The following is a 17922-nucleotide window of genomic DNA, read 5'->3' as shown; positions in this document are numbered from 1 at the left end:
GTGAGCTGTCACTTCAGATGTAGCAGAACTGGAATCGTCGTGGGACCTGATATGGATTATGTCGGACCTGGGTGTTTTGGGTGTTCATAAGGGAGTGAAAGAAGGTGGTTTTTCGTAACATTTTAGTGGAAAAAAATGGCAATTTTCATTTATTCAGCCCAATGTTATAGAATTCTGTGAATCACCTGAGGGTTAAAAATGCTCACTAATTCCTTTGAATTCCTGGAGAGATTAAATTTCACAATTCGAGTCACTTGTGGGGGTTTCTGTTGTTTTGGCATGTCAGGGGCTGTTCCTAAGGTGACATGGCGTCCACAATATGTTACAGCCAAAATTGTTCTCCTTCCCTTTTGAGCCATGCACCCAAACAATATTTTTCCACCACATATGTGATACTCAGGAGAAATTGCACAACAAATTTTATAATATATTGTTTCCTGTTACCTTTGTGAAAATAAAAAAAATTAGGCTAAAGTAACATTTTTGTGGGAAAAATTGTAATTTTTTTATTTTCACGGTTAAACATTATAAAATTCTGTGAAACACATGGGGGTTCAATGTGCTCATCACACATCTAGATAAATTAGAAGAGGGGTATAGTTTCTAATGGGATCACTTGTGGGGTGTTTCCACTCTTTTGACACATCAGGGCTCTGCTCATACAACATAGCACCCGATATCGATTCCAGCCAATATTGTGCTACAAAAGTCAAATGGTGCTCCTTCCCTTCTGAGCCCTGCCGTGCATCCAAACAGTAGTTTTCAAGTACATTTGGGTTATCGGCATACTGAAGAGAAATTGGGCATTTTTTCCTTTTACCCCTGTGAAAATGCAAAATTTCGGGCTGAAGTCAATTTTTTATGGGAAAAGTAACATTTTCATTTTTTCCCTCCACATTGATTTAACCTCTTCACAACACATGACATACTGGGTATACCATGGATTGTGTCAGGGTAATCACCACGGGCTGCTGCAGGCAGCCGGCGGTGAGTCCTGCACATGTCAACTGATTTGAACAGCTGACATGTGTGGCTTTCAGGCAGGGGTGGATCTGTGATCTACTCACACCTGTTAACCCCTTAGATCGCGCTATCAAAATATGACAGCACAATGTAAAAGCCTTCCGAAGAAAGTGTTCACTCACCCATCGGAAGTCACATGACGTGATCACGTACCGATGGTTGCCATGGTAGCAATGGTACACGGTCAATGCTCCTGTAGCTATCATGACTCACTTCCTCTTACTGCCAGCAGAGAGCTGGCTGTAAGAGGAAAGCAGCATTTTAGCAGATCAGAGCTGTGCAACTGTGATCTACAGATATGCACAAGCAATCAGACTGATTATCCTTATAGCCCCCTAGGGGGACTAGTAAAATAAAAAAAGTAAAAAAAAAGTTTTGAAAAAATTAAAAAAACAAAATCTAAAATTTCAAATCAAAGGGTTAAAAAAATAAAAAAATATACATATATTTGGTATTGCCCAATCTATCAAAATATAAAAATCAATTAATCTGATTGGAAAACAGCGTAGCGGCAAAAAAATTCCAAACGACAAAATTACGTTTTTTGGTCATCGCAAATTTTGCGCAAAATGCAATAACAGGCTATTACAAAGTAGCATCTGAGCAAAAATGGTGCAGTTGAAAATGTCAGCTTGAGACACAAAAAATAAGCTGTCACTGAGTCCCAGATCTGAAAAATGAGAACGCGACAGGTTTCGGAAAATGGCACAAAAAGTGCACTACTTTTTTGGACAAACTTATAAATTTTTTTTAACCCCTTAGATAAAAGTAAACCTATACATTTGTGGGGTTAACGAACTTGTATCGACCTGAGGCATCACACTGACACATCAGTTTTACCATATAGTGAACACGGTGAATAAAATATCCCAAAAACAATTGTGTGAATGCATTTTTTTCAATTTTTCCGCACTTGGAATTTTTTTTGCTGTTTTTCAGTACATGATTTGGTAAAACTAATGGTTTTATTTAAAAGTACAACTCATTCCGCAAAAAATAAGCTGTTATATGGCAAGATTGGTGGAAAAATAAAAAAGTTTCGGCTCTCGGAAGAGGGGGAGCAAAAAAAATATGTAAAATCACCCAGTGGTGTCGTGGTTGATTCTTGTGAAGCACTTGAACTTTAAACAAACTTTTTAAATGTGGTTTTAAGCAGTTTTAGGGTTGAAGTCTTTATAAGGATGTCAGTTTTGGATATTTTTTGTCACATAGGCCTCTCAAATTCCCTAAAAATCATGTTTTTTCTAAATTTTGTCTCTAAAATGAAAAAATGCTGATTAACTTTTAACCTGTCTAACTTGCTAAACAAAAAAATGTTTAAGAAATGATGCTGATGTAAAGCAGACATGTGGGAAATTTTATTTATTACATATTTTGTGGTACATAACTCTGGTTTAAGGGCATAAAATTGAAAAGTTTGAAAATTGATACCTTTTCTTTATGTTTGTCAAATTTCCAATATTTTCAGAAATAAATGCAAAGATTATTATCCTAAATAAAAATATGAACTACACTGTGTCATTAAAAAAGTCTAAGGGCGGCTTTGCACGTTGCAACATCACACGTGCGATGTCGGTGGGGTCAAATCGAAAGTGACGCACATCCGGCGTCACTTTCGACATCGTTGTGTGTAAATCCTAGATGATACGATTAACGAGCGCAAAAGCGTCGTTATCGTATCATCGTTGCAGGCTCCGACTTTTTCATAATTACGCTGCCGTGACAGGTACGATGTTGTTCCTCGTTCCTGCGGCAGCACACATCGCAGTGTATGAAGCTGCAGGAGCGAGGAACATCTCCTTACCTGCCGCCGGCGGCTATACGGAAGGAAGGAGGTGGGGAGGGTGTTTACATCCTGCTCATCTCCGCCCCTCCGCCGCTATTGGCCACCTGCCGTGTGACGTCGCTATGACGCCGCACGACCCGCCCCCTTAGGAAGGAGGCGGGTCGCCGGCCAGAGCGATGGTCGCAGGGCAGGTGAGTGCATGTGAAGCTGGCGTAGCGATAATTTTCGCTACGCCAGCTATCACAAGATATCGTACCTGCGACGGGGGCGGGGACTATCGCGTGCGACATCGCAGCATCGGCTTGCGATGTCGCAACGTGCAAAGCCCGCCTAAGAATCGCTCTGATCCGTTGAAGTGTACGAGAGTTAATTCACTGGCCAGACTTAGAAAAATTGGCCTGGTCAGGAAGGTGAAAACAGGCTTCGGGTCGAAGGGGTTAAATTGTGATACTTACGGAAAAATCACTTTGGATCAATCTTTTAAGTTATCAGAAATATATGAATGTAAGAAAAAGAATCTAAAATACATTAAAGCTCTATAACACTTCATATTTTTTTAAATTGAAACCATACATAACTTTTATAATATTAGTAAATACACATTTTAATTGTGTTTATTTTAATATATTAATTCTTTAAAATGAAAATATTTGTGTTTTATTTTATAGAAATCCACATCACTGTATTGTTCTCGGCAGTACATTAGTTATGTGACTACATAGTTAATATTTTTCTGACCATCTAATAGCTTGCAGACTTTCCGAATTTATATAACGTGACCATAACCAATCATGAGTAAAATCTGACTTTGTTTTCCTTCCTGACTTCTCTGATAAAGACGTCGTGAGCCAAGTTTCCATGAAAATTATAAATTGTAATGTTTTTGTTTCATCTGCGGGTAATAAAAATAGTCAGCAATGAATTTTTTTCTGAAAATATTAACTTAGATTTCTAAAATTGCTAAATCACAACATACTTTTACAAAAACTGATTTTCTTTTAAAAGTTGTAATGTTTCTAGTAGGATTACATTACTTTTAGGGAAATATTATAATAGATGTTGTAGCTCTTATTGAGTTTGGTCAGGGGCGTAGTCAGAAATTTAGGTCCAGGGCCTGAGCTCCATAACATAAGTGCATTGCCCTGAATCTCCTGAATCGCAGGCTTTTCGCCTTAAATAAACTCTATCTATGAATGTAGCAACGTGCTCAGGAGTTTCCTGACACAACCTTCCATGTTGTGGCCATTTTATTACTTGTGTAGCTTGTCTTCCTTGCTCCCTGGTCCTCCTTTCTGGAGCTGGTTACAGGAGAAATAAATTACTCTCTACACTCACGTACATTTAAAACTAGCGTCCGGTTTAAATCAATAAGACTTATGAATCCTCACATCGCATGCAATGTGTGCTGTGAGGATTCCCCGGTTTCGAAACCAGGAACAATAGTCATGTGGCCTCGAGAATTAAATATGCACACTCCCAGCCACACTCTGACTAGAGGGCATTGAGCGAAGCAGCGCTCCTTTAGTCAGATTCTGGCTAGGAGTGTGCACATTGCATAGTTGCGACCACGTGATTGTCATTCCTGGTTTTGAAACCATGGAATCCTCACAGCAGACACAGTGATTTCAGACTTATTAGACTGGAGAACCCCTTTAAAACTTGATTCTTTTATTTAGAAGCTGGACTCATTTCAACCTATCCAACCCTTTCAACAGCAACAGGGTAGGTCAATATCTTACTCTTTAATGCAAATCCGCCTTTTTATGTGTTTGTATAATGCCTGGCTAGGCTGTTGAAAGCTCTGGATGGTAAAATGATCACGGCACTTCTGGTAGATAATGGTGAACAAGTAGGATCCAAACCCACACCTGCCTATTGAGAACTAAGTATATTCTGGTGCACAGCCTGGAAGAGAGAAGAGGGCAATGGGGGGAAGGTGGCTACCTCATAAAATATACTAAGTACAAGAAACTAAAGCAAAAACAAAGGCCTGCACACCTGTTTGTATGTTAATATAAGTGTAATGTGCAGGTGCAGATATACGATGTGGCCATCAACAACCAAGACCTAGAATAATATAATGCGTAGGCAGACTACAGTAAGTAAATAGTGCCATATGTAAAAGCATAAATCTATTTGATCATTGATAAATCAGTTGTTTCAACCTTTTATTGATTGCCTAAGGTGTACAAGTTATTGGACAATCCACCAGGTAAGCCTATTGTGGTTTCTTGGAACATGCATGTGTATACCTTCTTCATGTTTTAAAGCCTTTGATCTTCTCCCTAGATTCTTTAATTAGAGACTCAGCACATTTGATTCAATGGATTTTGAATATAACATTGCCTCCAAGATCGATCTTGGTTTCTCTAGATGTTATCGCCCCATATACTAACAATTGACATAGGGTAGGTATTCATGCTGCCTACGTTTGGAAGCAATCACTATTTGGGGCCATTGCACATTGTAATTTTTGATACAATTGCTTTATAGTGTTTTAAAATAGAATTATTTTGTTTTCATTCATGTATTCTACAAACAGGTTTATGGTGCCACCATTGGCCATTCATTCATAAATCTATTTTGCACCCATTGGAAGACTTCCCTAGAAATGTGGTGGGATGGATCTGTTAAATTGATGACATTTTCTTTCTTTGGACAGGGCCTCTTGACTTGTGTCACCAGTGTTTGAATTGATTTAACAACAATTTTTGGAATATTCCATAAACTCTTCATTTCTCTACAGAAGCCATAGAATTTTGGGATCTTAAGACCTTCATCAGGAGAAAATAAACCCTTTTTTGGAAAAAATTCAACCCACCAACTAATAGTCTTATTCAATATCAAAGCTTTTATTCTGTTCTTTTACGAAATGGGATCTCAAAGTGACAGTTCTTAATTTTGCCTTGGGACCTTATCTTCAATGAGTTCATCAATGAAAAATAGCTGGCGGCACTCACTTGATCCAACGTTGCTTTATTGCAGAAGTGTGTACATCAAACAGGCAAAAGGGGGAGGTGTGGAGGAGGGGGCATGCTGGACGACGGCACCGTTTCGCACCCCTGGGGGTGCTTCCACATGGACTTGCAATAAAGCAACCTTGGATCAAGTGAGTACCGCTATCTCTTTTTCACTGATGAACTTTTGGATCTCATTCTACTGCGAGATCACCCCTGATCCTTGCTTTCGTCCTAGCGGTTAATTAAATTTGAGTGGGAAGCAGTGGAATACAAGTGTTCCCTTCAAGCAAGACGGACTTTTCCATGGTGATGTAACGTCCGGGTGGTGGAACCTCTGGACCGTACACCGGTTTCTCTTGAGGAGGCAGCCAGGCAGGTCACCCCGCCAGAGGGTCTGGGTGCACGGCAGCCGAAGCACTAATGGTAGCCGGACAGTCCGTAGGGGAGCAGGAAAGGTGGACGGAGTTCTGGACGGTGGTCCGGGTGACGAGGCTCAGAGTCCGAGGCCAGGTGGTAAGGTCAGGCGGGATCCGGAACTTGCTGAGCGATGGAACAGGTCACCAAACGGAGCCAGGGACTGGAGACTGGCGGAGCTGCAGAGATGGTGGAAAATCCGCCGAAGTCACCGTCAGGGTACGGGAATGAGCGTGGTTCGGAGCGGCTGGCGTGGCAGGACAGGCTCTACGAGACAGGACAGGGTTAATGCAGGCAAAGCACAAGGCAAAGCAATAGGGGACCTGAACACTAGCTTGCTAAACACGTAGAACAGGCCCCGTCCACCAGGAAAGTGATTTTTAATATACCCTGTACCTGTCTATGCAATTTCCTGTTTCTAGGTGCTGGCCCTTTAAGAGAGGGTCAATGACCGCGCGCGCGCCCTAATACACATGCGCGAGGCCCGGGTGCCAGAAGCCAGAGGAGGCAGCGGTGATTAGGAAGCAGGAGAGCCGGGCTGAGGCAGAGTAGCCGACGGGCGCCGGGAGCGGGGACCGGGCTGCCTGGGGACCGCAGGCGATGGAGCAGGAAGGCTGTGGAGCGGGGGACCGGGAAGCCTGGCACGGGAGCGGCGGAGCGCGACCTGGGAGCGGGGAAGCGTGGCAGGGGAGCCGGTAAGCAAGGCAGAGGGGCCGGGGAGCATGGCAGGGGAGCCGGGGAGCCTAGCAGGGGAGCCGGGGAGCGTGACAGGTGATAACGCATCGGCGGTAAACGTGGTAAGCAGTGCCCGGTATTCATCCTTATCTCGCTTTGCTTTTTGTATCTTCAATCAGCACTTCAATAATCCATTCAGTTAACTGAGTGACTCACTTCGAGAAGATACACTACCATTCAAATGTTTAGGATCACTTAGATATTTCCTTATTTTTGAAAGAAAAGCACTTTTTTGTTTTCAAATAAGCTAACATTAAATTAAACAGAAATACACTCTATACATTGTTAATGTGGTAAATGACTATTCTAGCTGCAAACATCTGTTTTTTATGCAATATCTAGATAGGCGTATAGAGGCCCATTTCCAACAACCACCATTCCAGTGTTCTAATGGTACATTGTGTTTGCTAACTGTATTAGAAGGCTAATTTATGTTTAGAAATCCCTTGAAAACCCTTGCACAAGTATGTTAGCACAGCTGAAAAGAGTTTTGCTGATTAGAGAAGCTATAAAACTGACCTTTCTTTAAGCTAGTTGAGAATCTGAAGCATTACATTTGTTGGTTCCATTAAACTCTCAAAATGGCTAGAAAAATAGAACTTTTATGTGAAACTCGACAGTTTATTATTGTTCTTAGTAATGAAGGCTATTCCATGTGAGAAATTGCCAAGAAACTTAAGGTTTCCTACAACTGTGTATACTACTCCCTTCAGAGGAGAGCATACACAGGCTCTAACCAGAGTAGAAAGAGAAGTGGGAGGCCCCGCTGCACAACTGAGCAGGAAGATAAGTACATTAGAGTCTCTAGTTTAAGAAATCAATGCCTCACAGGTCCTCAACTGGCAGCTTTGTTAAATAGTACCCCCAAAACGCCAGTGTCAATGTCTACAGAGTAAAAAAGCGACTCCGGGATGCTGGCCTTCAGGGCAGAGTGGCAAAGAAAAAGCCGTATTTGAGACTGGCTAATAAAAGGAACAGATTAATATAGGCAAAAGAACACAGACATTGGACAGAGGAAGATTGGAAAAAAGTATTATGGACAGATGAAGCGAAGTTTGAGATGTTTGGATCACACAGAAGAACATTTGTGAGATACAGAACTACTGAAAAGATGCGGGAAGAGTGCCTGATGCCATCTGCCAAGCATGGTGGAGGTACTGTGATGGTCTGGGGTTGCTTTGGTGCTGGTAAAGTGGGAGATTTGTGCAAGGTAAAAGGGATTTTGAATAAGGAAGACTTTCACTCCATTTTGCAACGCCATACCATACCCTGTGGACAGCGCTTGATTGGAGCCACTTTCATCCTACAACAGGACAATGACTCAAAGGACACCTCCAATTTATGCATGAACTATTTAGCGAAGAAGCAGGCAGCTGGTATTCTATCTGTAATGGAGTGGCCAGCCCAGTCACCAGATCTCAACCCTATTGAGCTGTTGTGGGAGCAGCTTGACCGTATGGTATTCAAAAAGTGCCCATCAAGCCAATCCAACTTGTGGGTGGGGCTTCTGGAAGCATAGGGTGAAATATCTCCAGATTACCTCTGCAAATTAACAGCTAGAATGCCAAAGGTCTGCAAAGCTGGAATTGCTGTAAAGGAGCATTCTTTGACGAAAGCAAAGTTTGAAAGCGAAAACTATTATTTCAAGAAAAAAATCATTATTTCTAACCTCGTCAATGTCTGGACTATATTTTCTATTCATTATGCAACTCATTTGATAAATAAAACTATGATTTTTCATGAAAAAGACAAAATTGTCTTGGTGACCCTAAACGTTTGAACAGTAGTGTAACGCAAAATTATTATTTCTGTAGATTACTGACATGCATTGACCAGTAATCAATAAGAACTGTTGAGACCCCAAACTAGATCTCCAATGAATAAACTGAACATATCACCTGGTATAACAAACAATGGAATAATGGTGGCAAAAAAATTAACATTTTTGGAAGGAAATATGTCTTTTTCCACATATTTATATGTGCAAGGAATCTGAAATATGCATACCTTTAGAATTACGGATGTGATTCTCTGTACAAGCATGTTTGTCATATGTATTTTGTGTCATATGCTACTTTTTTAATATATTCCATGTACATATTGTATTTTTTTGATCACTACAATATGGGTGGTTTCTGCATAACATGTCAATTTACGTTACTTTGTTCATGCAGTCATATTCTGATATAATGTACGTTCTTTATTTCTTTGTAGTGTATGTTTGATGAAGGTACCTGTGACTGAAATGTCACTTTATTGCACCGGTACAGCCACTATTAAATTTTTTTTCTTCAACTTAAGGTCAAGTACTGGGTTCTATTTCTGAATCTATATTCGGATTGGGATCCTACCCGTGCACCACCAACTCTTAAAAGGATTACCATGTTTCTTTCAATTGTTTCAGACATCGCGATCTATGATGAAAAATAAACATCATTTTTATTCGAGAACATGTAATCAATCGTATGTAATGCCAGTCCACAGATTTCCAACAATGGCAACGTGTATTTCTTGAAATTCAATTTATACTTATCAATTTTGCACTGCAGTTGAACATCTACTACATTAAACTGTAATTACAGTGCCTGGCAGATTGATGTCCAGCAGCTATCTTTTTTATAGCATTCATTTTACCCTTCTACGATGGGGTCCACCAACTGTGGCCTAGCTGACACCTATCTTGTTTCCACTAAAATAAGACCTATCCTGAAAATAAAAACTACTGGAATTTTGGGGGCTTTTTGAAGTTTCCTTAAAATATAAGCCTAATCCAAAAATAAACCCTAGTTGTGATTCCAAAAAGAAGTGTCCAAGCAGCTAAAAAATATATGACTCCCAGCAATTATAGTTGGCAAGTGTCAATGGTGGATGGACTTTCATGCAGAGATCTGCATCGCTGTTAGGTCCCTCACCATTTTAGCTACATTGCACAGCAGTTTTCACAAACACATTGGATACCAGTATCACTCCACGCGAGTGATATTGTTTCCAGTCACCAGGGGAGCCAACCGCTGTAGAACGCAGGGCGAACTGACAGTGACACAGATTTGTATGTGAGAGCCCATTCTCTCGCCAACTTTTAATTGTTTGGGGTCTGGTAAGTGTTATTCTTTTATGAGGTGTCTGCTTTATTGTGGGGGTAAACTTAGCAGTTCATAAAGAATAATACATTTAAGCAGGTAATTTAAACCATCTAATATATAAAGCTGAATGTGTGTATGTAAGTCCGGGATTGGCATCTGCACTGTCGCAGCTACAGCCACAAAATTTTGCACACTCACACGTCATAGGCTATGCGGCAATATTTTAACCCCGCGCGTTCCAATTTACCAATCAATTTTGCCCCTATCTACATAATGGGGATAAAGTGAAACGAAAAGTGTATCCGCACCGTCGCATTTATAATCACAAAATTTTGCACAGACACCTCATGTGACCCCGGGAATGTCGTAGACTATGTTTTGACAGGAAAATTTAACCCCCTGCGCTTTACAGTTACTCTCCAAAAAACATGCCTTCATTAAAGTAAATGGAGCCTGGAACTACAGGTTATTAGTAGGAGCTGTGATTGATTGCTATAGGAACAAAAGACATTCATAGTATAAGAAGCTTATATGTGAGGTAATGATGTCGGTTGGGAGACGGATAGAGAGAGACAGAGAGAGACAGACAGAGAGAGAGACAGACAGAGACAGACAGGGAAAGAGACAGAGAGAGACAGACAGGAAAAGAGACAGACAGAGACAAACGATGAAAGAGACAGACAGAGACAGATGGTGAAAAAGACAGACAGAGACATACGGTGAAAGAGACAGACAGAGACAGACCTGGAAAGAGACAGACCTGGAAAGAGACAGATAGGGAAAGAAACAGAGAGATAGAGACAGACAAAGCAAGAGACAGACAGAGACAGACAGACGGAAAAAGAGACAAATGGAGAAAGAGACAGATGAGGAAAGAGACAGATGGGGAAAGAAACAGATGGGGAAAGAGACAAACAGAGACAGACAGGGAAAGAGACAGACGGGGAAAGAGGCAGACGGGGAAAGAGACAGATAGGGAAAGAAGCAGATGGGGAAAGAGGCAGACGAGGAAAGAGGCAGCCGAGGAAAGAGGCAGCCGAGGAAAGAGGCAGCCGAGGAAAGAGGCAGACGAGGAAAGAGGCAGCCGAGGAAAGAGGCAGACAAGGAAAGAGGCAGACCTGGAAAGACACAGACCGGGAAAGAGACAGACTGGAAAAGAGACAGATGGGGAAAGAGACAGATGGGGAAAGAGTCAGACGGGGAAAGAGACAGATCTGGGAAGAGAAAGGCAGAGCACATTACTTGGCCAATTTAGTTAAATCTGTGTGGAATATCTGTGGTGTTGAAATATATGTTGTGAAATGCTTCTATTAAGCTTAGTTTTTGCCTTTTAATAATTACATTTCTATCTATTTGTTTTGTGTTTTTTGTGTGCAGAATACATTTTTGTTAATACATTCTGTTTTGTTAACAGCAGTTATTAACCCGGGCGAAGCTGGGTAGTACAGCTAGTTGTAAATATACGTACCCACCACTATAAGACTGGTTCTGCAAATCAGAATAGCAAATCAGATAAGAAAATGTGCATCTGAACCAGTAATAGGATTCGATAATGTAGAGAACCTCTGGAACAGAGGAAGAAAATTCAAGGAATATAATGCAATCAGGCTTTTATTAAGTCACCGTGTGTCGACTGATATAATCCAATGTTTCGGCATATCATGCCTTTATCAAGGAAACCTGTACATATGTGAATGTGTGCAGCTGTGCGTTGTCCAAATGGCAATATCCTGGATAGGTTCTCTACATTATTGAACTTTTCATTTCTTATATGCACGAGGAACTCAATCTTATTGAGTGCAGGTCTTTTGACCATTGTTACTAGTAATAGGAGTAACACAAAATGTTGATGTTCCAGTATGTGACGACATATATATATATATATTATATATATATATATATATATATATATATATATATATATATATATATATATATATATATATTATATATGTTATATTTGATTAAATGTTGATTTTTTATTTTTTTTTAATCAAAAACAAACGTGGATTGTTGTTCATAGGAAAATATAAGACATCCCCTGAAACTAAGCCCTAGCGCATCTTTCAGAGCAAAAAATAATATAAGACATTGTCTTATTTTCAAGAAGACACGGGACTATGTGTAAAATAATGTAATTATACACAATATTCAGACATAAAAAAATAAATACAGGCATATATACAGTATGTGTGCATATATACAGAGTGTGAAATAATTACTGAACACGTCAAAAAATTTCTAAGGCTGATATTCTCAGGCTAGGGAAACTGAGTCTAAAAATATCAGCCTTTAGCCACCTGGAATTGTCGCATGCATAAATTGTGATAATCCCGGCACTTTACCAAGCTCTTCCTGACTGCCCTGATGCAGTGGCAATCGGGGTAATGAGGGATTAATAACAGCCCATAGCTGCTACTAAGTTCTAGATTAGGGATGTTAGGCATCTATGACACCCCATCACTAATCTATAAGTGAAAGTAAATAAACACAGACACTGAAAAAATCCTTTATTTGTAAAAAAATACAAAAAAATCACCTTCTTTTGCCACTTTATTAACCCCAACACACCACTGCAGGTCCGACATAATCCACACGAGGTCCCACGGCGATTACAGCCCTGCTACATCTTAATCACAGCGCGCTGCCATAGAGCATGACTGCCTGCTGTGAGTTCAGAGAATGAATGAGTCGCGATGAGCAGGCAAACGCTGTCACACATGCTGGGGGCGCGTCTGACTGCAATCAATCACAGAGGCCAGGCCGGCCGGTGAGTGGGGAAAGAAAGGAAAGCAGTGCTTATGTGTGAGCAATGATGAACGGCCCAGGGAAGCCACAGAAGCAGTGAGACAGGCATACAGGAGCAGTTTACAGCCGCGACGGAGCCTCGGTAAGTATGATGCGCTTGCTTCATTTTTATTTTCTTTATTTGTCCTTTATTTTTTTTAATTTCTCGAGTGCTGGATCTGGATCAAATCCTGGGCAACTGAAACAGCGTGGATCCAGACTTTTGCAGTCCGGATTCGCCGATCACTAGTGGTAAATACGTATGGTTACATAATATGGAATCTGATAGGACATAGCATGTGTTATTTCTGTCATATCTATACAATAGAATATACATTTCCAAATGCCTGAAGTGAAAAAAGGCATATGGAATATTATAGATATTTTATAATATTCTTTACATCATATAATATTGCTGTATGCAACTTTGAATTGTACAGATACAATATGTTTCTGTGCCTTTATTACTATCAGCTTCTGCTATGATTCAATAATACACTCAGCAGAAGCCATCTACATCGGCAGAGCAGCTGAGGCCCGTCCTTATCTACGGCGTTCCCTATTTCTGTAACTGTGGTGGTACCGCAACAGCCTTTCAATAAAGGCCAAATACCCGTAGGGAGGTAGAACAAGACCGGTGGAGGGTAAGTAACAACATATTCCAGGAAATCCTCTTTAATTTGGTGGCACCTATAATGATTCAGAACAATTGTGTACAACTCTATCTCATGGTTCAGACTTTGTATTTTGGGGATGCTTAGAACAATAGCAAAAACATCAGAAAAAAAAGAAAGAAAAATATTGTAAAATTAATAATTAGTGATAATTAATACATGTAGTTCTTTGTTTATTGTCTCTGTAGTAATAAAAAAAACATCAGAGATATGCAACAACGAGAAAGGCATGCAAAAGTTTACAAAATAATTCTTATGGCACGGAGAATTGTCATGGTTAACAAAAAAAGATAACCTAAAGGCATCATCTGATTTTTAGAAATAAAATATAATAAGGAGAGCTTATTAAGATGAAAAGCAGTAAAGTAATGGGACAAAAATGAGTAGATGGCAAGCTCAAAATTACCTACACACGTGGTCAGATTTGTTTGTACCTCTCACTTAATGAAAGAAAAACCCACATTGGTCACAGAAATAACTTGAATCTGACAAAAGTAATAGAAAATAAAAAATCTATGACAATGAACAAATGACAGTCAGACATTGCATTTTTGCTTCCACAGAATTTTTAAAAAATAAAACTCATGAAATAGGCCTGGACAGAAATGATGGCGCCTTTCTCCTCCTCCTCCTTAACTTAATATTTTTTTCCACAATCTTTTGAGGCAATCACCGCAATCAAACAATTCCTGTAGCTGTCAATGAGACTTCTGCACCTCTCGACAGGTATTTTGGCCCACTTCCAAAGATCAAACTGTTCCAGTTGTCTCGTGTTTGAAGGTTGGCTTTTCCATGTTTCAGCTCTTTCCAAAGATGCTCAATAGGATTTAGGTCAGGGCTCAGAGTAGGCCACATAAGAATAGTGCAATGTTTTCCTCTTAGCCATTCTTGGGTGATTTTAGCTGTGTGTTTTGGTCCATTATCCTGTTGCAAGACCCATGACCTGCGACTGAGACCAAGCTTTCTGACACTGGGCAGCACATTTCTTACTACAATCCCTTGATAGCCTTGAGATTTCATTATACCCTGCACAGAGTCAAGACACCCTGTGCCAGATGCAGCAAAGCAGCCCCAGAACATAACCAAGCCTCCACCATGTTTCAGAGTAGGGACAGTGTTCTTTTCTTGATATGCTTAATTTTTCTGTCTGAGAACATAGAGCTGATGTGCCTTGCCAAAAAGCTCCATTTTTCTCTCATCTGTCCATACATTCTCACAGAAACTTTGTGGCTTGTCAACATGTAGTTTGGCAAATTCCAGTCTGGCTTTTTATGATTTTTTTCAACAATGGTGTCCTCCTTGGTCATCTCCCATGAAGTTCACTTTGGCTCAAACTACAATGGATGGTGCGATCTGACACTGATGTTCCTTGAGCTTGAAGTTCACCTTTAATCTCTTTGGATGTTTTTCTAGGCTCTTTTGTTACCATTCGTATTATCCATCCTTTTGATTTGTCATCAGTTTTCCTCATCCTTGGAGGTTGGCTACAGTCCCATGGATCTTAAATTTCTGAATAATATGTACAACTGTACTCACAGGAACATCAAGCTTGGAGATGGTCTTATAACCTTTACCTTTAACATGCTTGTCTATAATTTTCTTTTTAATCTCCTGAGACAACTCTTTCCTTCACTTCCTCTGGTCCATGTTGAGTGTGGTACACACCATGTCACCAAACAGCACAGTGAGTATCTGTAGAACTATATACAGGCCCACTGACTGATTACAAGATTGTAGACACGTGATGCTAATTAGTGGACATAACTTGATTTAACATGTCCCTGTTGTCACGTTTTCAGGGGTACCATTATTTCTGTCAAGGCCTGTTTCATGAGTTTTATTTTTTTAAATTCTTTGGAAGCATGGTTGAAAAGCAATGTCTGAGTTTCATTTGTTCATTTTCATAGACTTTTTATTTATTATTACTTTTGTCAGATTCAAGTTATTTCTGTGACCATTCTGGGTTTTTCTTTCATTAAATGAGGGGTACCAATAATTTTGACCACTTGTGTATGTTCTTTAGCGTTCCTGTGTGCTTTGTTTTTCAGTAGGAGGAGGCTGAAGGATAGGTCTGATCACAAGTGTCTTCATCAAGTGCAATTTTGAAACACAAGCTCCATATAACCTGTAAAGTGAGCCTATGGTGCATCAAAAAAAAGAGAAACCTGAAATGCTTCCATACCAGTAAGTACCAAATAGCATGTCCCCAACACAATTTTAAAAATACAGTGCAAGTTACAAACCCCTTTAAGTTTTACCAAGCTGTTCTACCATTTCCCTATGTGAAACTCTTTTTCAACATAGTTAGCAAATGCTTCATTGACCTCATCATTTGGTCAGAAGCTGGACTTTTATCGTCTCTGGGTTCATTCATGTTAAAAGATTTATCATAAAAAATTATGTTTAGTAACACCATAATATAAAAGTAATTATTCAACAATTTAGATTTTAGGATAAAACAGCCTTTTTCCTTTCCTATACTTTAAACCCTCCCGATATAGAATTTAATACCACACAATTGGTCAAATCCATCTACGGACACTCCAATAATCAGAATATATCAAACAGGAAGAAATACAAATTTTTTCATCCAAAAAAGGAGTATACTATGTCTCAATAAATCAAATAATTTTATTAACATTCAAATTTAGAACAACACCACACAATAAAATAGTAAATTGCAGTCAACAAAGTGATGGGGAGGAGAGAGCTGGATCAAGTGTACCATGTAGTTCCAATCAGACACTGGACTTTAATAGGTAAAAATAAGTCACCCATTAGGATATGTGCTAGGTTTCCGTTGCTACAAATCAGTGCCGCACTCAAGCAGCCTCCTAGATGTCAGCTGTAGTCACCAATGATAATATACATTAAATTCGCCGTCCGGCAAAATACAAGACCTACGGTAAAAAGTGCTGGCATGACATCATACGAATGAAGCAACAGTTACCTTGATGTATTCACCGCAAACACGTGTCGGGGATCGGGTGTTTGCGGTGAATCCGCTCTCTCCATCCCTTGTCCGCTGTATAATTCATTTACAAGTGGCGCGCTGTGGAGTCGCACGGATGTTACTGAATAGCGCATACATGTAGGAACTTCGGATGGAGCGACTCTGATTCAGCATGTGAGGAGGGCTGCTATAAGTATATTCCAGCATAACACTGAACTCTTTGGGGTTGTGCAATACTAACAAAGTTATAGTGTAGTGACTATTGTACTTAATCTGTTCCACACATCAAGTTTTGTTGATCTGCACTAGTTTCCTTGTTAATCCAAGAATCTGATGTGATATTTATTAATAAACCTTGATTATGTGAATATGGACACTGGTCACTTTATTGGATATTATGTGCAATATAGATACCGCTTTACCCTGATATACACTTTGTTGACTGCAATTTACTATTTTATTGTGTGGTGTTGTTCTAAATTTGAAAGTTAATAAAATTATTTGATTTATTGAGACATAGTATACTCCTTTTTTGGATGAAAAAATTTGTATTTCTTCCTGTTTGATATATTCCGATATAGAATTTACTATTATTACATGTTATTTCAGGTGCGGGTGTATGTAGCAGTATTAGGAACTGAGCTCACTTCACACATAGCTGGCGTTGGCTGTGTTATACAGACAGAACTGGGTCCAATTGCTGTTGCTAATCTCTGACAGCAGTAATGAAGTTACAGAATCGTGGTGTTTACCAGGGTGCCCTTGATTGCTGAAGGCACCCTACAATTGTTGATCAAACATTATAGCTGTTTGTAGGAGAATCTCATGGTTAAAAAATACAAATACATTTTCTTGAGGAAGTCACATATTCGTATGTTACATCTAAAACAAATACAGAAAAAGGACAGATGACATGTTCACTCCACGCTGCTGCTGAAGGCTTTCCAAAGGAAAATCTAGGACACACCAGTGGAGATAAAGTGTTCTTCATGCAACGCGTTTCAAAGCCATTACAAGCTTCTGCTTCAGGAAAAGAACCACAGTCCTGGATCTTTCTTTGTCAAGTCTTCAGCAGCAGCACGGAGTGAACACATCTTCTGTCATATTTCTGCATTGTCCTGTGCACTCATGTACAGTATCTGCAGAACATGCTCCATTATTAAGCGCATGTCTTGTTGTGTGTCGTACATATTGAAAAGATGAGCATACTCATTCTCTTTTATTCTGTTTATAACAGATAAGACCCTATTTTGCACCTTTGCTTCCTAGTGTTCTTTCATAGAAATAGAAATATAGCTTCTAATAAAAGCATGTATTCATAAAGTGTATCAAAATAAATAAAAAAATATAACAACTTCGATCAAAAAATATTGCATACTAAAATTAAGAAACTAAAAGATGAAATAATATAAAAGAGCTCACATATATGTATGTTACAGTACCATGCCCCAAACTAGTCAATATTAGCCGCTCATAACAATGCTCTGTATGAATAGTGCAGAAAAAA

This window comes from Anomaloglossus baeobatrachus, chromosome 6 (assembly GCF_048569485.1).
Source record: "Anomaloglossus baeobatrachus isolate aAnoBae1 chromosome 6, aAnoBae1.hap1, whole genome shotgun sequence".
Classification (NCBI taxonomy): Eukaryota; Metazoa; Chordata; class Amphibia; order Anura; family Aromobatidae; genus Anomaloglossus; species Anomaloglossus baeobatrachus.
The sequence above is the reverse complement of the archived record's forward strand: the minus strand, read 5'-3'. Positions refer to the sequence as shown.